This window comes from Miscanthus floridulus, chromosome 2 (genome assembly GCF_019320115.1).
Source record: "Miscanthus floridulus cultivar M001 chromosome 2, ASM1932011v1, whole genome shotgun sequence".
Taxonomy (NCBI): Eukaryota; Viridiplantae; Streptophyta; class Magnoliopsida; order Poales; family Poaceae; genus Miscanthus; species Miscanthus floridulus.
Genome location: NC_089581.1, coordinates 35,902,320 through 35,918,152, shown reverse-complemented (window position 1 = coordinate 35,918,152; position 15,833 = coordinate 35,902,320). Strand labels below are relative to the sequence as shown.

Genomic DNA, 15,833 nt, shown 5'->3' with positions numbered 1-15,833 from the left:
CGGTTTGCCCGGCAACTGATTGAGGTTGACCTACAGCTTGCTGTGGAGGGGAGTTTTTGGTACTTCTCCTTGCCCTTTGAATCTTTCATCAGTTGTTTTTTATAACGGCTATTTTTCACAGGAAATAAGGAAGGTGTCATCCCACAAGTCGTACTTCCTCCGAGCGGAACACGCTCGGATGGCTGAGCTAGAGCACCAGGCGAAGTCCGTTTGCCATGAGTCCCAAATTTGAACGGTCGAGGTGGCCATGGCGCGGGCGGAGGGGCAACGTGTGGCGGAGTGGGTGACTACTGCCAAGCAAGGGCTCGAGGCGGTGAAGGCCCGCCATGAGGGGATCGAGGCGGGGCTGCGGACGTCCCTGGCCAATACTGAGGCGGCGCTTCAAGAGGCCTTGGTGGCCCTTGAGCTGGAGCGGGCCGCCCTAGAAAGGGCATAGAAGGCCCTAGAGGTGGAGCAGAGGGCCCGATCGGAGGCGGATCAGGAAGTGCTCGCGCTCCAGAGCCAGGTGATGGGGATGGAAGACGCGAGTACCCGGCTGCACGAGCAGGTGGCCCGGTAGGTAGAGAATTTCTCCACCCATGAGGCCTCTCACATCGGTGCGTACCCTTTTGTTTTCTTGTGGTGTTGATTCCTTTTCCCCCCAGCCTGTTTCTGAGCTTGTCGCCCTTCTCGTAGAGCTGGGAGAAAAGGTGAAGGTGCTGGAGCGAGACCTAGAGACATCCAAGGCGAGCTTTAGCCAAAACGCCGAGGAGCTGGCCAAGTCCCATGAAGAGCGATGAGCTCTCGAAGGGGATCATGACCAGGTCCACAACATTGCCCGGCTTGTTGTCTCAGAAATCTTCGGGTCAGTGCCAAGTACCAGCGCGCCCGTGGTCCAGCTGGCGGAGGTCCCGGACATGGTCAAGGACCTCGTCAGGAGCAGGCTATTTTATGGAGCATTAGGGGTGCTGACCTTGATGGCGATGCACCACCCAAACCTGGACTTCGACGCTATCTGCAGTGGGTATGCTGAAGGTCTGAGCACGGAGGACATCTAGTCCATCGGGGTGAGCTTGCTGCCGCACGCGCGGTCGGTGTGAGAGCAAGTCTCCGCCGAGTGGGTGATGGACGTTCACCATCAAGACATGGCCTGAAGCATGCGTGGAGAGAATGCTTCCAAGCCTGTGGATAGGCCAGAGCCTGGTTCAGGGGGAAATGTCACCTCGGCCTCGGTCGAGCCGACTGTCGTTCCGCCAGGGGATGAGCAGCCTACGCCTTCGTCGGTTGCGCCGCCAGCAGGTGCCGCGGGGTCAGTTTAATACCTCTTTTTAAAGACAAGTAGTTAGTAAATGTAAGAAGTTTAAGTTCAGGGGGGGAACCCCTGTGTAAAATGTTTGTATGTGTTTTAATGACTGCAATCGGTTTTTGTTTTTGTGATGGAGTTGCTCTATTCGGGGAAGCTTGTTCCCTTTCGTTCCTTAGTTCTCCCTTAGCATAATTTTGTTTTAAATTTCTTTCTATCTCGTACCTGCCCGTTTGTTCCGTAGGTCACAACTTTGCGAGCCCGGGGCGTGGCCCGCGAGGCTCGGCCGGTCGTAACTGTAGGAAAAGGCGGGGTGCGATCAGTCGGAATGTTCTAAAGCAAAGTTACGTAAGGTAAAACAAAGGAATAAACTATCCTTTTGGTCAGGTAGGAAGGAGTTTCTTCATACAAAACCAAAAGAGTACTTAAGGTAAAAACAAAAACAAAGGGGTAGTAAAGCCCCCCTAGTGGAGCCCCCGAGCGCCCCAAGCCAAAAAGTGTTCAGGTCGGGGTGCTCTTACAGGAGCGTTCGCTAAGTAAAGGTAAGACTGAAACTTAGGAAGAGAAGAAGAGACATAGCTATTCCAAGGTCATCGGAGGGAGCGTCGTCATCATTGTCCTTCAGTCGGTAGGCTTCTAGTCGGATCCCTTCATGCTCCAGTCGTCTGGATCCTTATCCGCTGCGCCCCCTTCTTCGGTCGTTGCCTCCTCACCTTTCTCTTCCTTTGGCCTACCGGCCTACCTCAGTAGGCGCCTAAGGAGCTGGTAGTCCTTGTAGAGATGGTTGACAGGATAGTTGTGGTTGGTGCACGGGCTCTCCATGAGATCGTGGAAGTGGCCCGGAGGGTCTTGCTAGGGCTGTGCGCCCGTGTGATCGGTCGTAGCAACCGACGCGAAGTTAGCTGGCTAGCGGCGATCCTTTCTGTTCTTTTTTTCCCTCTGCGTGGAGGGGCCCTCGTCAGGATCCTGGCGCTTGGCCTTACCTTTGTCGCGGCCCCCATTGAAGCACGACAGAAAAGGCGTTTGCTGAGGGCGTTGGACAAAGGTCCGTGGTTCCAGACTGTCAGGGCTGGGACTCCGGTCGACACTGCATGCATCTTGGTTTGGCCTGAGCCACGCGTAGATAGGCGGTCAGCACGGGATGGTCGTCAGATCAAGACGAGGAGCGGTTGCGGCTTCTTGTGCCGCAACCGGTGGTTGAGACGGTGACAGGGTGTAGTGCACCATCTGCTGCGTCCCTGTTCCCTGTATGGGGAGTGAGGTCGCGAGGCGGCGTCGCGATACGGAGTACTCCGCCTGTTGAACGGTGGCAGTCTCCAACAGTGCCTGGAGGTTCTAGTGGATAGCCCATCCACGAGGGTCGTTCGGCTCAGGCAAGTCACGTAGGAGCATTGCCGCAGCGGCAACATTTTGACTGGCCCGAGCAAACTATGGGGGGTCGGTCCCTCGAACCGGAGCGTTGCACTGGGGCTGGCGGGCGTGACCCTGAGCGCCGCTCGTAGGTCTATGCGCACGGGGCGTAGTGTGGTGCACCGAGCGCGTTGGTGCAGTTGGTGGCTGATGCGGCCACTGTCGTCGTAGATCCTCCCCTTGCTCACGTGTGAGCTCGGGGGTCTCTACGTGAGGGACCGATGGGGCATGGGTCTGGAAGGACTCTGTTACCCCTAGCGGCTGTTCCGGGGTGTGCGCTGCAGCGTACTCCCGGGACCGACGGTGGCTAGGCGCCACGTCGCTGATGCTGGAGCCGTCACTCCCGACGTCATCATCCATGATGTCAAGGAAACAGGTGGGAGCATAGCTCGCCATCCCCACGAACTTAGATGTGAGAGGGTGCGGCGCTAGCACCTTTTGGAGTCCCCGAGCGTATGCGTCCACAGAAGACGCGAGGCCATAGGGGAACCGGCCGTATGGTAGCGCGGGGTTTGAGTAGAGAGTTTGCTCAGAATGAAGCGTAGATGCCGCGCCGTCGAAGTCATGCGTCCCGGAGTCGATGGAGGACGTCCCTCCGGTGGGTGCCGGGTCGCGAACCTCCTCACGGAGGTGGAGTACGCCGAACCGATCGGCGATGAAGTCTAGGCTCCCGAAGTGGAAGGCCTAGAGTGGCTCAAAGATGTGTGGAACTCGCATCCCGACGGGCGAGGGTGCGGGGAACTCCAGCGATCTAAAACGAATCGTATCACCCGAGCCCACCATAGCGGGGGTGGTGAAAAAATGGGCCATCCGATTACCAAAAAAGTGTTGAACGTACAACATCTTCCCCACGGACGGCGCCAACTGTCGGTGTAGAAAGTGACCAACTAGTAAATATTTGTAGTTTTGCTGTACGTTGTGACCGGAGGTGGCCTAGCACTCAATGACACAGGATTTATACTGGTTCAGTCAACGTGCCCTACGTACAGTCGGGGTCGGTCGTTGACTTTATTCCTGAGCCCAGACGCTCGAAGTCTGTAGTGGGGGTACAAACAAGAGGGAGGAAGAAGGAGGGATACAGGAGGTTCGGTTGGCTCCGACCGGAAGGGTCGTGGTCAGAACTAGGTGGTCCTGCGGTTGGGAGTGTTGATGTCGATCTAGTGAGTCTGAGCCTAAAGAAGTCGATCTGGGTGAACTGTCCGTGTTTGGTGGGAGCGCATCCCCTTTTATAGAAGAAGGGGATGGCTTTTACAGGTGAGAGGGAGAGAGTACAAATATTTCTAAGCCTTGTTGCCCACGCCGATGGGGATGGGACAATGGTGGGCGCCCGCAATACTGTTGATGTCGCTGTAGGATGTCGGATATGCACGGGAGGTCGAGCTATCTTCTTTAGGAAGGATGACGCCGATACCTGCAGAATACTTCTGGATGCCTAGTGGCATGTGAGGTGCTGTGCTATGTTCACCCGGTATGGCAAATCCTGGAGCCCATACCGCAATCGGTGTCCAGAGACATGCGGAGAGGGCTTACCATATGGGAGTTTCTAGCGGTCCCTACAATACTTTGTATCAGGGTGGCTGCAGAGCACTGCTTCGTGCAGGGTATGGTCCCTGGTACAGTGGTGTTGACTTGTGAGCCATGCCTTGCCTTTCTCCGCACACCTTCTGGTTCTTTCTGAGCGGGCGTCCCCGGTCGGATGGTTCCCATTCGGTTCTAGCGCGCCAGTCGGAGAGTAGTGATGGTGGTGTTTTTTCTATGAATCCCGGTCGGAGACACGGGGTCGGAGTCGGAGGCGGTCCTCGGGTCAGGCTTTCCGAGTGGAGGCCGTGCGGAGGCTGCCGGGGCCTGATGCTAGCGCTCTAATCGGAGAGGCTATTCGGAGCTGGCCTGAGCCTGAACTAGTGCTCCGGTCGGAGAGATGGGCCGAAGGCGACCTGGGCCTGAAGCGAGTGCTCCGGTCTGTTGGTTTTTAGACTTTCGGGCCGGTCCGGAAGAAAGAAAGGCCGTTTTCTAGGCCGAGCCCTGGCGTGGAAGCCAGTCCCCGAGGGACCCCAGGTTTATGAACCCGACACGTACATACCAGAGTTAGAGCTGTATGTGTCTAGGTATAAATAATAAATGTTTAATTTCTTTTTTGTGTGAACTACACAGTACAACACAGGCACTCACAACACATGTATACTCACCACTATGAACGCACACACGCAAACTCTACCCCTATAAGCATCTTTGAAGTTTGGGTCGACAAATCCTTGAGATTGACGAAGTCACCACAGACGCCTCGCTGTCGACGTGAACATCGCCTACCACTGAAAGCACAATGTCGTTAAATCCTAGAGAATTTGCTCCCACAGGGAGTCAGACCTAGGACCTAAGGTAGTACTGAGGTTCTTATAACCACTAGGCTATAAGCCCTTTTGCAAGTTGATTAAGTCCTGATGAATTGAAATGAGTGATGTGATGTTTAAATAGATGTTCACCAAAGCTGTAAGCCATCTAGATAACCATGCAATGAGTTGTATGTTTGCTGGTATACTTCGTCCCGTCTAGTTTATAGGTCGTAGTATCGGATTGATATGGTCTCCTAAATCAAACTTTTGATCATTTATGATTATTGGATAGTACATTTGATTACAAATCTAAAAGTATCAAATTTGTATTACAATAGTTTAAAAAATTATTGGTAAATATTATAAAGTATCAAATTCCACACACACACACACACACACACACACACACACACATATATATATATATATATATATATATATATATATATATATATATATATATATATATATATATATATATATATATATATATATATATATAAATAACTACTAACCTATAGCTGGCTACAAAATAACTTATTTTATAACCACTTTGAGTTACAATAATTACTATGTTAATTTACAAGATTATAGTAACTCCTTGCTAAGTGTTTTACTATAATGTTATGGTAAATATCTCCATGTATTATAGTAACCCAACTATCATAAACATGTATTGACATTATCGTAAATTAGTATATAAAATTATCGTAAATGGAGGTGGCTACAGAATAACTTATTTTGTAGCTGGCTACTATATATATATATATATATATATATATATATATATATATATATATATATATATATATATATATATATATATATATATATATATATATATATATATATAAATAACTACTACTCTGCAGCTGGCTATAGAATAACTTATTCTGTAGCCACTTTGAGTTACAATAATTACTATGTTAATTTATGAGATTAGAGTAACTCATTACTAAGTGGTTTACTATAACGTTATGGTAAATATCACCATGTGTTATAGTAACCCAACTGTCGTAAATATGTATTGACATTATCGTAAATTAGTATATAAAATTATCGTAAATGGAAACTTATTTTGTAGCTGGCTACTGAATATACTCTCCCTATATATATATTGTCGGGTACCATAAAACAGGATACCCCAAGCATACACCAAAAGGGGCACTTAAATCCCATCAACGACAAAGTTAGAGGGTAAGCCATGGGCTCATCACCAGCCCCGTCCGAGCCCACCAGGCTCTCCGCCTCGCCTCAGACCTCGCACAGAAGGTCTCGGCGTCCTGACGCAATCTCCGCCTCGCGCGAGGTCTCTCACGGGAGGCATCGGCAAGGAGCCCAATCTCCGTCTCGCCCGAGGCCCGTGCCTACAACCTCGAATGAGACAGTTATTCTCCGTATCGCTCGAGGCCGGCTTGTCAATAGCCCGTCGCCCCCGCCTCGACCGGTCTTCCCGACAGCATGTCATGTCCCATTAATGCGTCAACCACTCCCGCAATCTCAGCCGGACGATGTCTCGACACCGCGGAGTGGCCGATGGGACATGAGGTCGCATCAGTGCCATACCGGCTGAGACAGGGCACGGCGGGGATCACCGGCCACTGTATTCTGACGCTGTGCCCACGATCAGCGCCCGCACTACACTGTGCCCCGCGATCCCCGCCTCGAAAACAACACGACATGGGCAGCCTGGCCCGGGTCATCATCGCCTCCGAACCAGCACACCAGATCAACCGCTCCCTTCGGGCCTCGGCACTCTGCACCAGGGTCTCGGCTATCTCGGGATTCATGTCTGCCGAGACCCTCCACCGCGGTTCGGCCTCGGCACCAACCGAGCCTCGGCCTCGCGCACAGTCAATCCACAGCGACCCACACGCTGACCGCCGCACCCGCTCCGAGGCAGCCCTGGAGCTCCCATGACGCACAGGATCGGATGTGACCAGCACGCTGCCCAAGTACTCCAAGGACGGACCACTCCGACGACCACGCCGTCACAGGAACAGGCTACAGGGTTCGTACACACCGCCTCTGTTCGCACGACGCCGTATAGTTAGCACATGTACTGTCCTTGTCCTCCCTTTAACTATAAAAGGAAAGGACTTGGGCCATTTAGGTGAGGACGGAGGAGACAGGATCTCACGAAGAACAACACCCTGTAACACGCACACTTCCCTGCCGCTTGAGAGCAACGTCTCAAGCAGCCCACATCACTCCCCGCCGAGACCGGGGACTAGCTTCCTCTCTCACCTAGCTTGTAACCCCCTACTCCAAGCACTTCGGTGCAAGGAATATAAGATCAATCTCCCAAACTGGACGTAGGGCACGAATTGCCCGAACCAGTATAAGCCTTGTGTCTCTTTGCATCACTATCCAGAATCAGGAACACGCAGAACAAATTCACTAGTTGGTTGAGGACCCCGGTCCAAAACACACACACACACACACACACACATATATATATATATATATATATATATATATATATATATACATATATATATATATATATATATATATATATATAGCAGCAGTCCAGCTAGGCCTGCTTCTGTAGTCCCCCTGTTCTTTCAGTGCTGCCGTTGTTGCAGCTGCTAGGCTGGTGCTGCACTGCATGCAGTAATAATGCAGAGTTGAGTCTGCCAACGATCTCCTCCGTTGTTACGGTGAAGCCCTCCTCCACCTGCAGATCTAAATTAAAGCATATTATCATAATTTAGCACCTTTCATCTAGTTCGGTTGATGGTTTCTACGACTGATAAACCGATGAAAGCTGATTTGTTGTGAGAGAAAAATACTGGTCATGTTCCTTTCGCTAAAATTTGGCTTATGCTGATGTGTATGCTGATTTATTGTGAGAGAAAAACGCTGTTAAAAAGTGTTGCTGCAGTAGTGCTGCAGAACACAAGCATCAGCATAAACATTGTTCCATAGCTAATAAGACAGGCTGATAAGTTAAGCGAACATGGTTAATTTATATAACAACTCGCAAGAGATCTCTCGTCGTCGTCGTCGTCAACGGTACCAAAGAAACCTAGTGATGTTATATGACAACTCACTCTCAGCGACGAGTAGTGCTTAATTATGTATATGAATGGTATACGTCCGTTTGAAACTCGACTTAATAACTCTAGATTATTAACAAAATCCCCCCAAATATTCTCTAAACAATTCTGAAGGGGATATTTTACATGTACCTTCAAGAATATCTCCATTTTATGCTCAAATGTCTAAGGCAGTGTGTCTCTATTATGTTGCACACTCTATGTAGTATGTGTACAGTAAGCAAACGGTATAGTATGCCAAATTAATTTGTATGGCATGAATAATCAGAAAAGTCTAGCTATACAAGTGTCTGTATATGAGGTTTTTTTTTAGGTACGTAGTAGGGGGGTTGTCGTAGGGAGATTATAAAGTTCTAATTCAGCCACTTCTAAGGACATGTACAATGGAGATGCTTATATTAGACATCTTAGCTACTAGGTAAGAGAATCGTTTTGTTTTACTCTATATCATATGCACATATCGCTTAGTATTTCTTCAGAAGCTCTTATTAGGTATGGTAATTAATGACATAGTTGAGCCTATTATACTGTATTTTTCTTTAAAGAAATAAACCTTTCTTAGACATGTGCTTTGATCTGGCAGTACTGTTCATACACTATGCCTAAACACCTTGCATTATACATATCTTAATTAGGAATATACATTGCCTGTCATTTGGATGGCATATATAAAACCATGTTGTCAGCTAGCTTGTGCTCCAGGCTAAAGGCTACCAAATGAAATTAGGTGGATTCGTTAAAAAAGAGAGCTGGAAAAGGTTTGTCTAGTTTTCGAATTAAAATTGCTTTTTAAATGGTTATATCACAATAAAGATCCACATCCACAAAATAAATGTTGTGGTTGTTAGGATATTTAAGTATAAAACTTTATCATCATATAAGGATGCCATGTTCTTTATACACCAGGAGCTTGTAATAAATACTCGTTATAGCACAAGTGAAATTGATCAAATATATACAAGGATATATTATGTATGCTTTAAAACATTGCCTTATCACGTATATATAATCTCACACATATATACATTTTTAAGAGGCTAGATCTTAATATCCCAAATGGGTTTCTCTATATATAATATGTGTTGTGTTCAATTCACTAAATAGCACCACTACTGGAAACTCACATTTTTCTGTGTGCGAAAACACACAGAAAAATACGAATACCGTCAGAAAAATATTTTTCTGACGGTGTACCCTCAGAAAAATACCCACGGAAATATAATGACAAAAAAATCTAATTTTTCTGTGGGTTCACCGTCAGAAACAATTTTTCTATGGGTGTCAAACGTACAGAAAAATTGTGTTCGCTCAGATTAAAACTAATTTTTCTGTGTGTTAATCCACACAGAAAAAAGAAATAAACGCACAGAAAAACACATTTTTTTCTGTCGATCTAGTTGAACTCACAGAAAAATTCATTTTGCCCAGATTAAAAATAATATTTCTGTATAGTCAGCCTCACGAGAAACAAGAGTTAAACACACACAAAAATTATTTTAAAACAGTAGCAACAGCATAGAGGCAGGAACGTAGCCCGCCATCTCCATGAATTCGGATGTGAGAGGGGCGGCGTCAGCATCTTTTGGAGCCCCCATGCGTACATGTCCGCGGGGGACGCGAGGCCGTAGGGGAACCAGTCGCATGGCGGTCACGGCGGGGACAACGGGGTCTCTCCGGAGAATCGGCGTAAGATATTGAATAGCAAGTAAAGAACAATATGTATTACTCATAGTGGGGTTTGAGCCCAGTGTGGGCTCAGAACGAAGCGTAGGCGTCTCATCATTGAGGTCGACGGGTGGCCTAGAGCCGGCGGAGGGCGCTCCTTTGATGGGCGCAGGGACAAGTGCCTCCTTGCGAAGGCGAAGCATGCCGAGCCGGTCGGCGACAAAGTCTAGGTTTTCAAAGAGGAAGGCCTAGGACGGTTTGAAGGCGGCAGGAACCCACATCCCAACAGGTGGAAGCTTAGGAAACTCCAGCGAGCCGAAGCAAATCATATCGCATGAGCCTGTCATGCCGAAGATGACGGAAAGATGGGCCATCCGATGACCAAAAGCGTGAACGTACGGCGTCTTCCCCACAAACGTCGCCAACTGTCGGTGCGAAAAGTGACCAACAAGTAAATATTTATCGTTTTGCCATACGTTGTGATCGGATATGGCCCAACACTCAATGACACATGGTTTATACTGGTTCAGGCAACGTGACCTACATCCAGTTTGAGTCGGTCGATGACTTTATTCCTGAGCCCAGGTGCTCGAAGTTTGTTGTGGGGTTACAAACAAGTGAGAGTGTGTGAGCTATCTAGTCTTGTTGCCCACGCCATCGGGGACAAGATGGTTTGTCGGCGCCCACAACACTGTTGGTGCCCAGATACATGTGGTAGACTTCATCGTGTTCTTTTGGTGCGGCACATGTCGGCGCCTACCATACTGTAGGACAAATATCAGCGCCCACAATACTGTTCGTGTTCTAACATGTCTGGAAGGTCATAAAGTACCCTTCTGACAAAACCTGACAGTACTGTCCTGCATGTGTGCAGGGTACGGTCCTCTGTATTGTGGTTGACTTGAGCGCCCTACCTTACTTGCTCCGCTCGTTTCCTGGGTCCTCACCGAGCGGGCATCCCTGGTCGGTCATTCCTAGTCGGCTCTGACTGCACCGGTCGGAGAAGAGCTACAAGCAGAGGTTTGGTGTATTCCTAGTCGAAGAAGCGGGTTGGAGGCCTTCCGGTCGAAGACACGGGTCAGAGTCAGAAGCGAGGGTCGCCCCCTCTTTGGCCAGGCCTTCCGGTCGGAGACGTGGGTCAGAGTTGGAAGCGAGTGTTTGGCCAGGCCTTCCGGTCGGAGATGTGGGTTGGAGTCAGAAGCGAGTGTTTGGCTAGGCCTTCCGGTCGAAGACGCGGGTCGGAGTCAGAAGCGAGTGTTTGGCCAGGCCTTCCGGTCGGAGACTGGATCGCTCTTTCGGCCTGTTGTTTAGGTATCTAGGCTGGCCTAGGAGTTGTGCGTTGTTCGTAATGTCATCTGCTGGGCCAAGCTCTTGCTGGGAAGCAGGCCCATTAGGGACCTCGGGTTTATGAACCCGATAATTAGATTAATCAATGCCATTATGGCATGGAACAACAAAATAAATGGCATAATACCTTATTTCTTGTTTTCACAACTAGTGAGAAGATTTTTGTGATTTTATCCTTTTATATAGACTAATATGGGAATCCAAGCCCTCGAAGACGAATCGAATGAGGTCCTTTGTAACCAAACTTGGTTATATGTAGCCTATAGATATGTTTTTGTTTGGTTACATATTTTCATGTACATAAAGACATAATAATCCTTCACTTTTTCTGAGGTTCTTGGATCCAAATTTTTATGTAGCCTAGAAATATGTTTTACTTGGCTGTTAAAATTTTCATGTGCATATATAGAGGCATAATACTTCCCTTTTGCCCATAGGCCAGCTCTCCTCATTATTGGTGGAGGTCCGTAGACCAGATCCAGCGGTGGCAGACCGCGTTTGGCAATGGCAGGGGCCTCCGTCATGCTGTTCTTGCCAGGCTGCTGCGTGGAGGTGACACCGCCGAAGTTCCAACCGGCGGGCACGTTGTAATACACGGTGGTGTCACCACCGCCGCCGGAGTTCTAGCTGTCTGGTGCATGGCGGACGATGTCGGCGTCCGTAATCAGCTCCTGGACCATTTCAGCTGCCTGTGAGGCCTCCACTATCGGAAATAGCAGATTTACCAAGTGCAAAAATATTTGCCGAGTGCATACCATCGGGCACTCGGCAAAAAAGTTGTTTACCGAGTGCTGCCAAAACCACACTCGGCAAAATAATGGCACTTCGCAAACAATCTCTTTATCGAGTGCTTAAAAAACACTTGGCAAATCAGGAAAAAACACTCGGCAAAAGAGTGACACTCGGCAATAAACCGCCATGTGGACATCCGTCGGTTAGTGTGCCGACCGTTAGGAGTTTGCTGAGTGTCCGTTAGGCTGTTTTGCCGAGTGTCAAATCTCGGGCACTCGGCAAATGCGACGTGACCGTCTCCGCGCCATCTGTGGCAGAACCGCCTAATCTAATGGCTTCTAGAAGTACTTGCCTTCTATTATACACAAAGTACTCAAGGGAGGACACTAAATTACGTAGTTCTATCGAGTACACTCAAAGGGAGAACCAAAAAATCCATATTTTTCCTTTAGGATCACAAATGAGAAAGCTTACATAATTCTTAATCATTTCTTACATCACTTTTAATACAACATCAGAGTTATGAACAATTTAATTTAATAGTGGAATATAAATATGTGATCTGAGTTACAGCGAAAATAAATATCTATTCATGACATGATGAAGCATTGAGATATAAGCTATGACAACAGATTATAAAACTTCTATTTATAAAACATTTAGTAAGAGTTATAAATAAAAACTAAGATCGCAGCGTAAAGGAATCCTCTCTGAGCCCACCAGGAGGGATCCACACACAAGAGTCAACTCTAGCATCCGCATGTCACCTGTAACAGGAGGAAATAAAACCCTGAGTACTCAATTGTACTCAGCAAGACTTACCCGTTAGGAGAAAAGAAAAAACTCCAAGGATATGCAAGGCGACCTAGATCGTAGATTTATTGCATTTGCAGGAGCATTACTAAATATGCGTCCTTATATTTAATTTTATTAGCAGTCATCATTAGTTCATTAACTAACCTTTCTATGTAAGCACATGTACTACTTTTTAAGCAGGTGGTAAGCAATTAGACCATTTTACCAGCTTTCATATTACAGTTCTTAATACTATGCTAGATTGTAGACAAGTCGTACCGGATCACCCAGTGATTCACGATCCAATGTATCCCAGCTGGGTACCCAGAAACACACGCCCCGCTTGTACCCCAGGTACAAGCAAGACCAACCCACTACCCTCCTGTTATGGGGTCCAGGTCCCTGTCCAAACTTGGACTCCAAGCCCCCACTCCTGAGTCCCGGACTCAGTGCGGTGCTTAGACCTCCACCATTCCCGCCTCCACTCCGTAGGTTCAGAAAGAGCCGGAACCCATGACAAGAGAGCAACGAGCCTTTTCTGCTCCCATAAACAAGTATGTGCTCAGGATAATAAGTCTATGATCTGACTAGAATCCAATACAACGGACGGTCCTTAAGCGACACAGGCGAAACAAGCGCATTCCGAGCCTCGCTCGAATGCCAAACCAAGTCTAGATCCAAAGTACCATTCCAACCGGTCTCCATTTCCTTTCATATATATTTTCTAGGTGATAATAATATAATAGCAATATTAATATCTTTCCTATCTCTCGCGAGTGACAGTCAACCACTCGACTTCTGCCGGAGTCCAGTAGCATAGCAATACTAGTAAGAATCATAGGATAAAAATATATATGTAAGTGGGTTTCATCCAACCACATAAAACTTAATGCACAAACATAATATAAAGTGCAGAAAAGTAGGCGTTATGCACCAAGGCTTGCCTGGGTAAGATATAACAAAGTTAGCTTTCATCTTGGTGGCTTGATCATCAAGTCACCATCTGCTTCCGTTACTCCAGATGACTCTACGATCCAACATCGTTCCTATCATGAAATACGTGGATGCAACGTAGGGACGTAAATAATCAACGGCAATCGCAACTCTTAAAATACGATTACACCTCTCAAGCTAACGAGCTAGCGCTGGCGATTAACGTACTAGGCCACGTATCCAAGTTGTGGAACTAGGTGCTAATTTCCCACAATGTTTTAGTTATAAAATCCCTAGATGTTTATTTATTCCTTTTTATTTACTATACATATAAACTAGGGTTCATTAGTTACCTTAGCAAACTAATTATTATGGTGCTACAAAAATTACAGATGGCACATAATAATACTATAGAGCTACTGTAAAATTTTCATGAACAAAACTATTGCCCATTTGCCATAAAAGTTCCTACAAATATTAATCTAAATAATACTAAACACTCGCAATTGATTTAATAGCCAGAGGTATCAACAAATATATATATGAACTAAATACACTAACAGATAGAGCACAATTTTAGAAACCTAACAAGATTGGTTTCACAATTTTTAGACACTTACAAGATTTTATATGATTTACCTAAGATCATCTCAGAATTACAAATGAAAAGCTATTTCTATTTTCCACGAAAAATATAAACTAGTTTCGGCCCCCGCGGTGCAACGCGCGCGCGCGAGCGCGCGGCGGCCAACAGGCGAGGCACGGCCCACGCGTGGAGGCGGCCCGCAGCGAGGAGGCCTGCACGCGCTGACACATATGCAAAAATGCCCCTGGACTATGAACAAAACAACCCGCAGTCCACATTACTATTTCTAGCAACAACACTTATGCAAAAGAACCCTCGAACCTTTCTCCTCTTTACAACACTGAGACCCTCGGTCATCCCCGCGCTCTTCGGCGTGGCGAGCTGCGGCACAGGCGCCAACGTCGACCACACAGGGCCCCCGCTGACCTAGCTACGAGGCCGACGCTCACCTAGGGCTCGACGCGAGACGATGGGCAGTGGTTGCGTGAGACGGGACGCCGTAGAAGGACCTCTCCATGACGGTGGACACCCTATGGCAATGGCGACAGCATTCAGGTGAACCACAACAATAATCAAGGTGGTAGGGCAGCGGGTGAGCAACGATAACTCACCAGTGACCTTAAAAAGAAGCCGGCTTGGCCGAAGACGACCTGAGCGTGGCTGGCCGTGTGCGCACGGTGAGGTGAACGGTGGACCACAAAGGCATGGCCATGTTAGTGGTGAGGAGGCAGCACAAGAGCTACCCCTAGCATGCGTACGACGAAGAGGAAGCCAAGGCGAGCTAACAATACAAAGGAATTGGTGTGGGGTAAAGTGATGGAGACTGACCACGACGCGGGCGGCGACGAGCCTTAACGGCACGGTGGTAGCAAGATTCCAAAATTGGAGCTCATCGTGACACGAGTCAAGGTGGGGTGGGGTTGGCTAGAGAGGGGGCATGAAGGCAGAGACGCAAGCATGAGAAATTGATGAGAGGTGCTCGCTCTCTGGCTTCGCCGCGACGTGACGTGACGACGGTGGAAACAGAGGGAGGGAGAGATGGGCGCGGTAGTGGGTTCAGCTCGTCCACTCCTTGGTGGGACGCGAGCGGTAGGACTAGGAGTCCCACGCGTTGGCACAAGACGACAGGCGTGCGCGCCCGATCGATGTGGCCCACACGGCCGCAGTGACATAAATGGCAAAGTGATGGCGGCATGCACGACCACGTGCAGACGACACCCAACCAGGCCAGGGAGGGGCAACACAATGCAACACGCATACAGGAGCGACACGATGGCAGTGGCAGCATTGCGACGTGAGGCAGCAGAGGCAGACGCGACGGTAGCGCATCGCGGGATATGGCAGGACAATGACGGCATGACGGCGCAAGGCTGGAAGCTAGCGGCGGTGAAGTAGCGCGGTAGTGAGGTGGGGCAGCCACGCGCTAGGGCTGTCAGCTACAGCGGCCAACCGAGCTTGGCCAGGCGTGCGCATGGGTGGTCGGCACATCGATGTCATGGCTCAAGGACGCGATGACCGCGCCAACGTGTGGAAACCGACCAAGGACGTACCATGCATGAATTTTAAAGCATCGACCTTGACTAAACCGTTGATCCAATCCCCAAACCACTTTTGCTATACCAAAGAGGGTACATTAGGCTACCAAAATATGCCATGACACTACTCTTCTTCTTAACTAAATTTTGGTACAA

At 48.3% G+C, this 15,833-nt stretch overlaps 1 pseudogene; it reads right to left on the bottom strand.

Annotated features, from left to right (window-relative positions):
* Positions 1–7,558: 7,558 nt before the first annotated feature.
* The window catches only part of LOC136536328 (uncharacterized), a 31,007-nt pseudogene continuing 22,732 nt past the window's right edge, over positions 7,559–15,833 (bottom strand).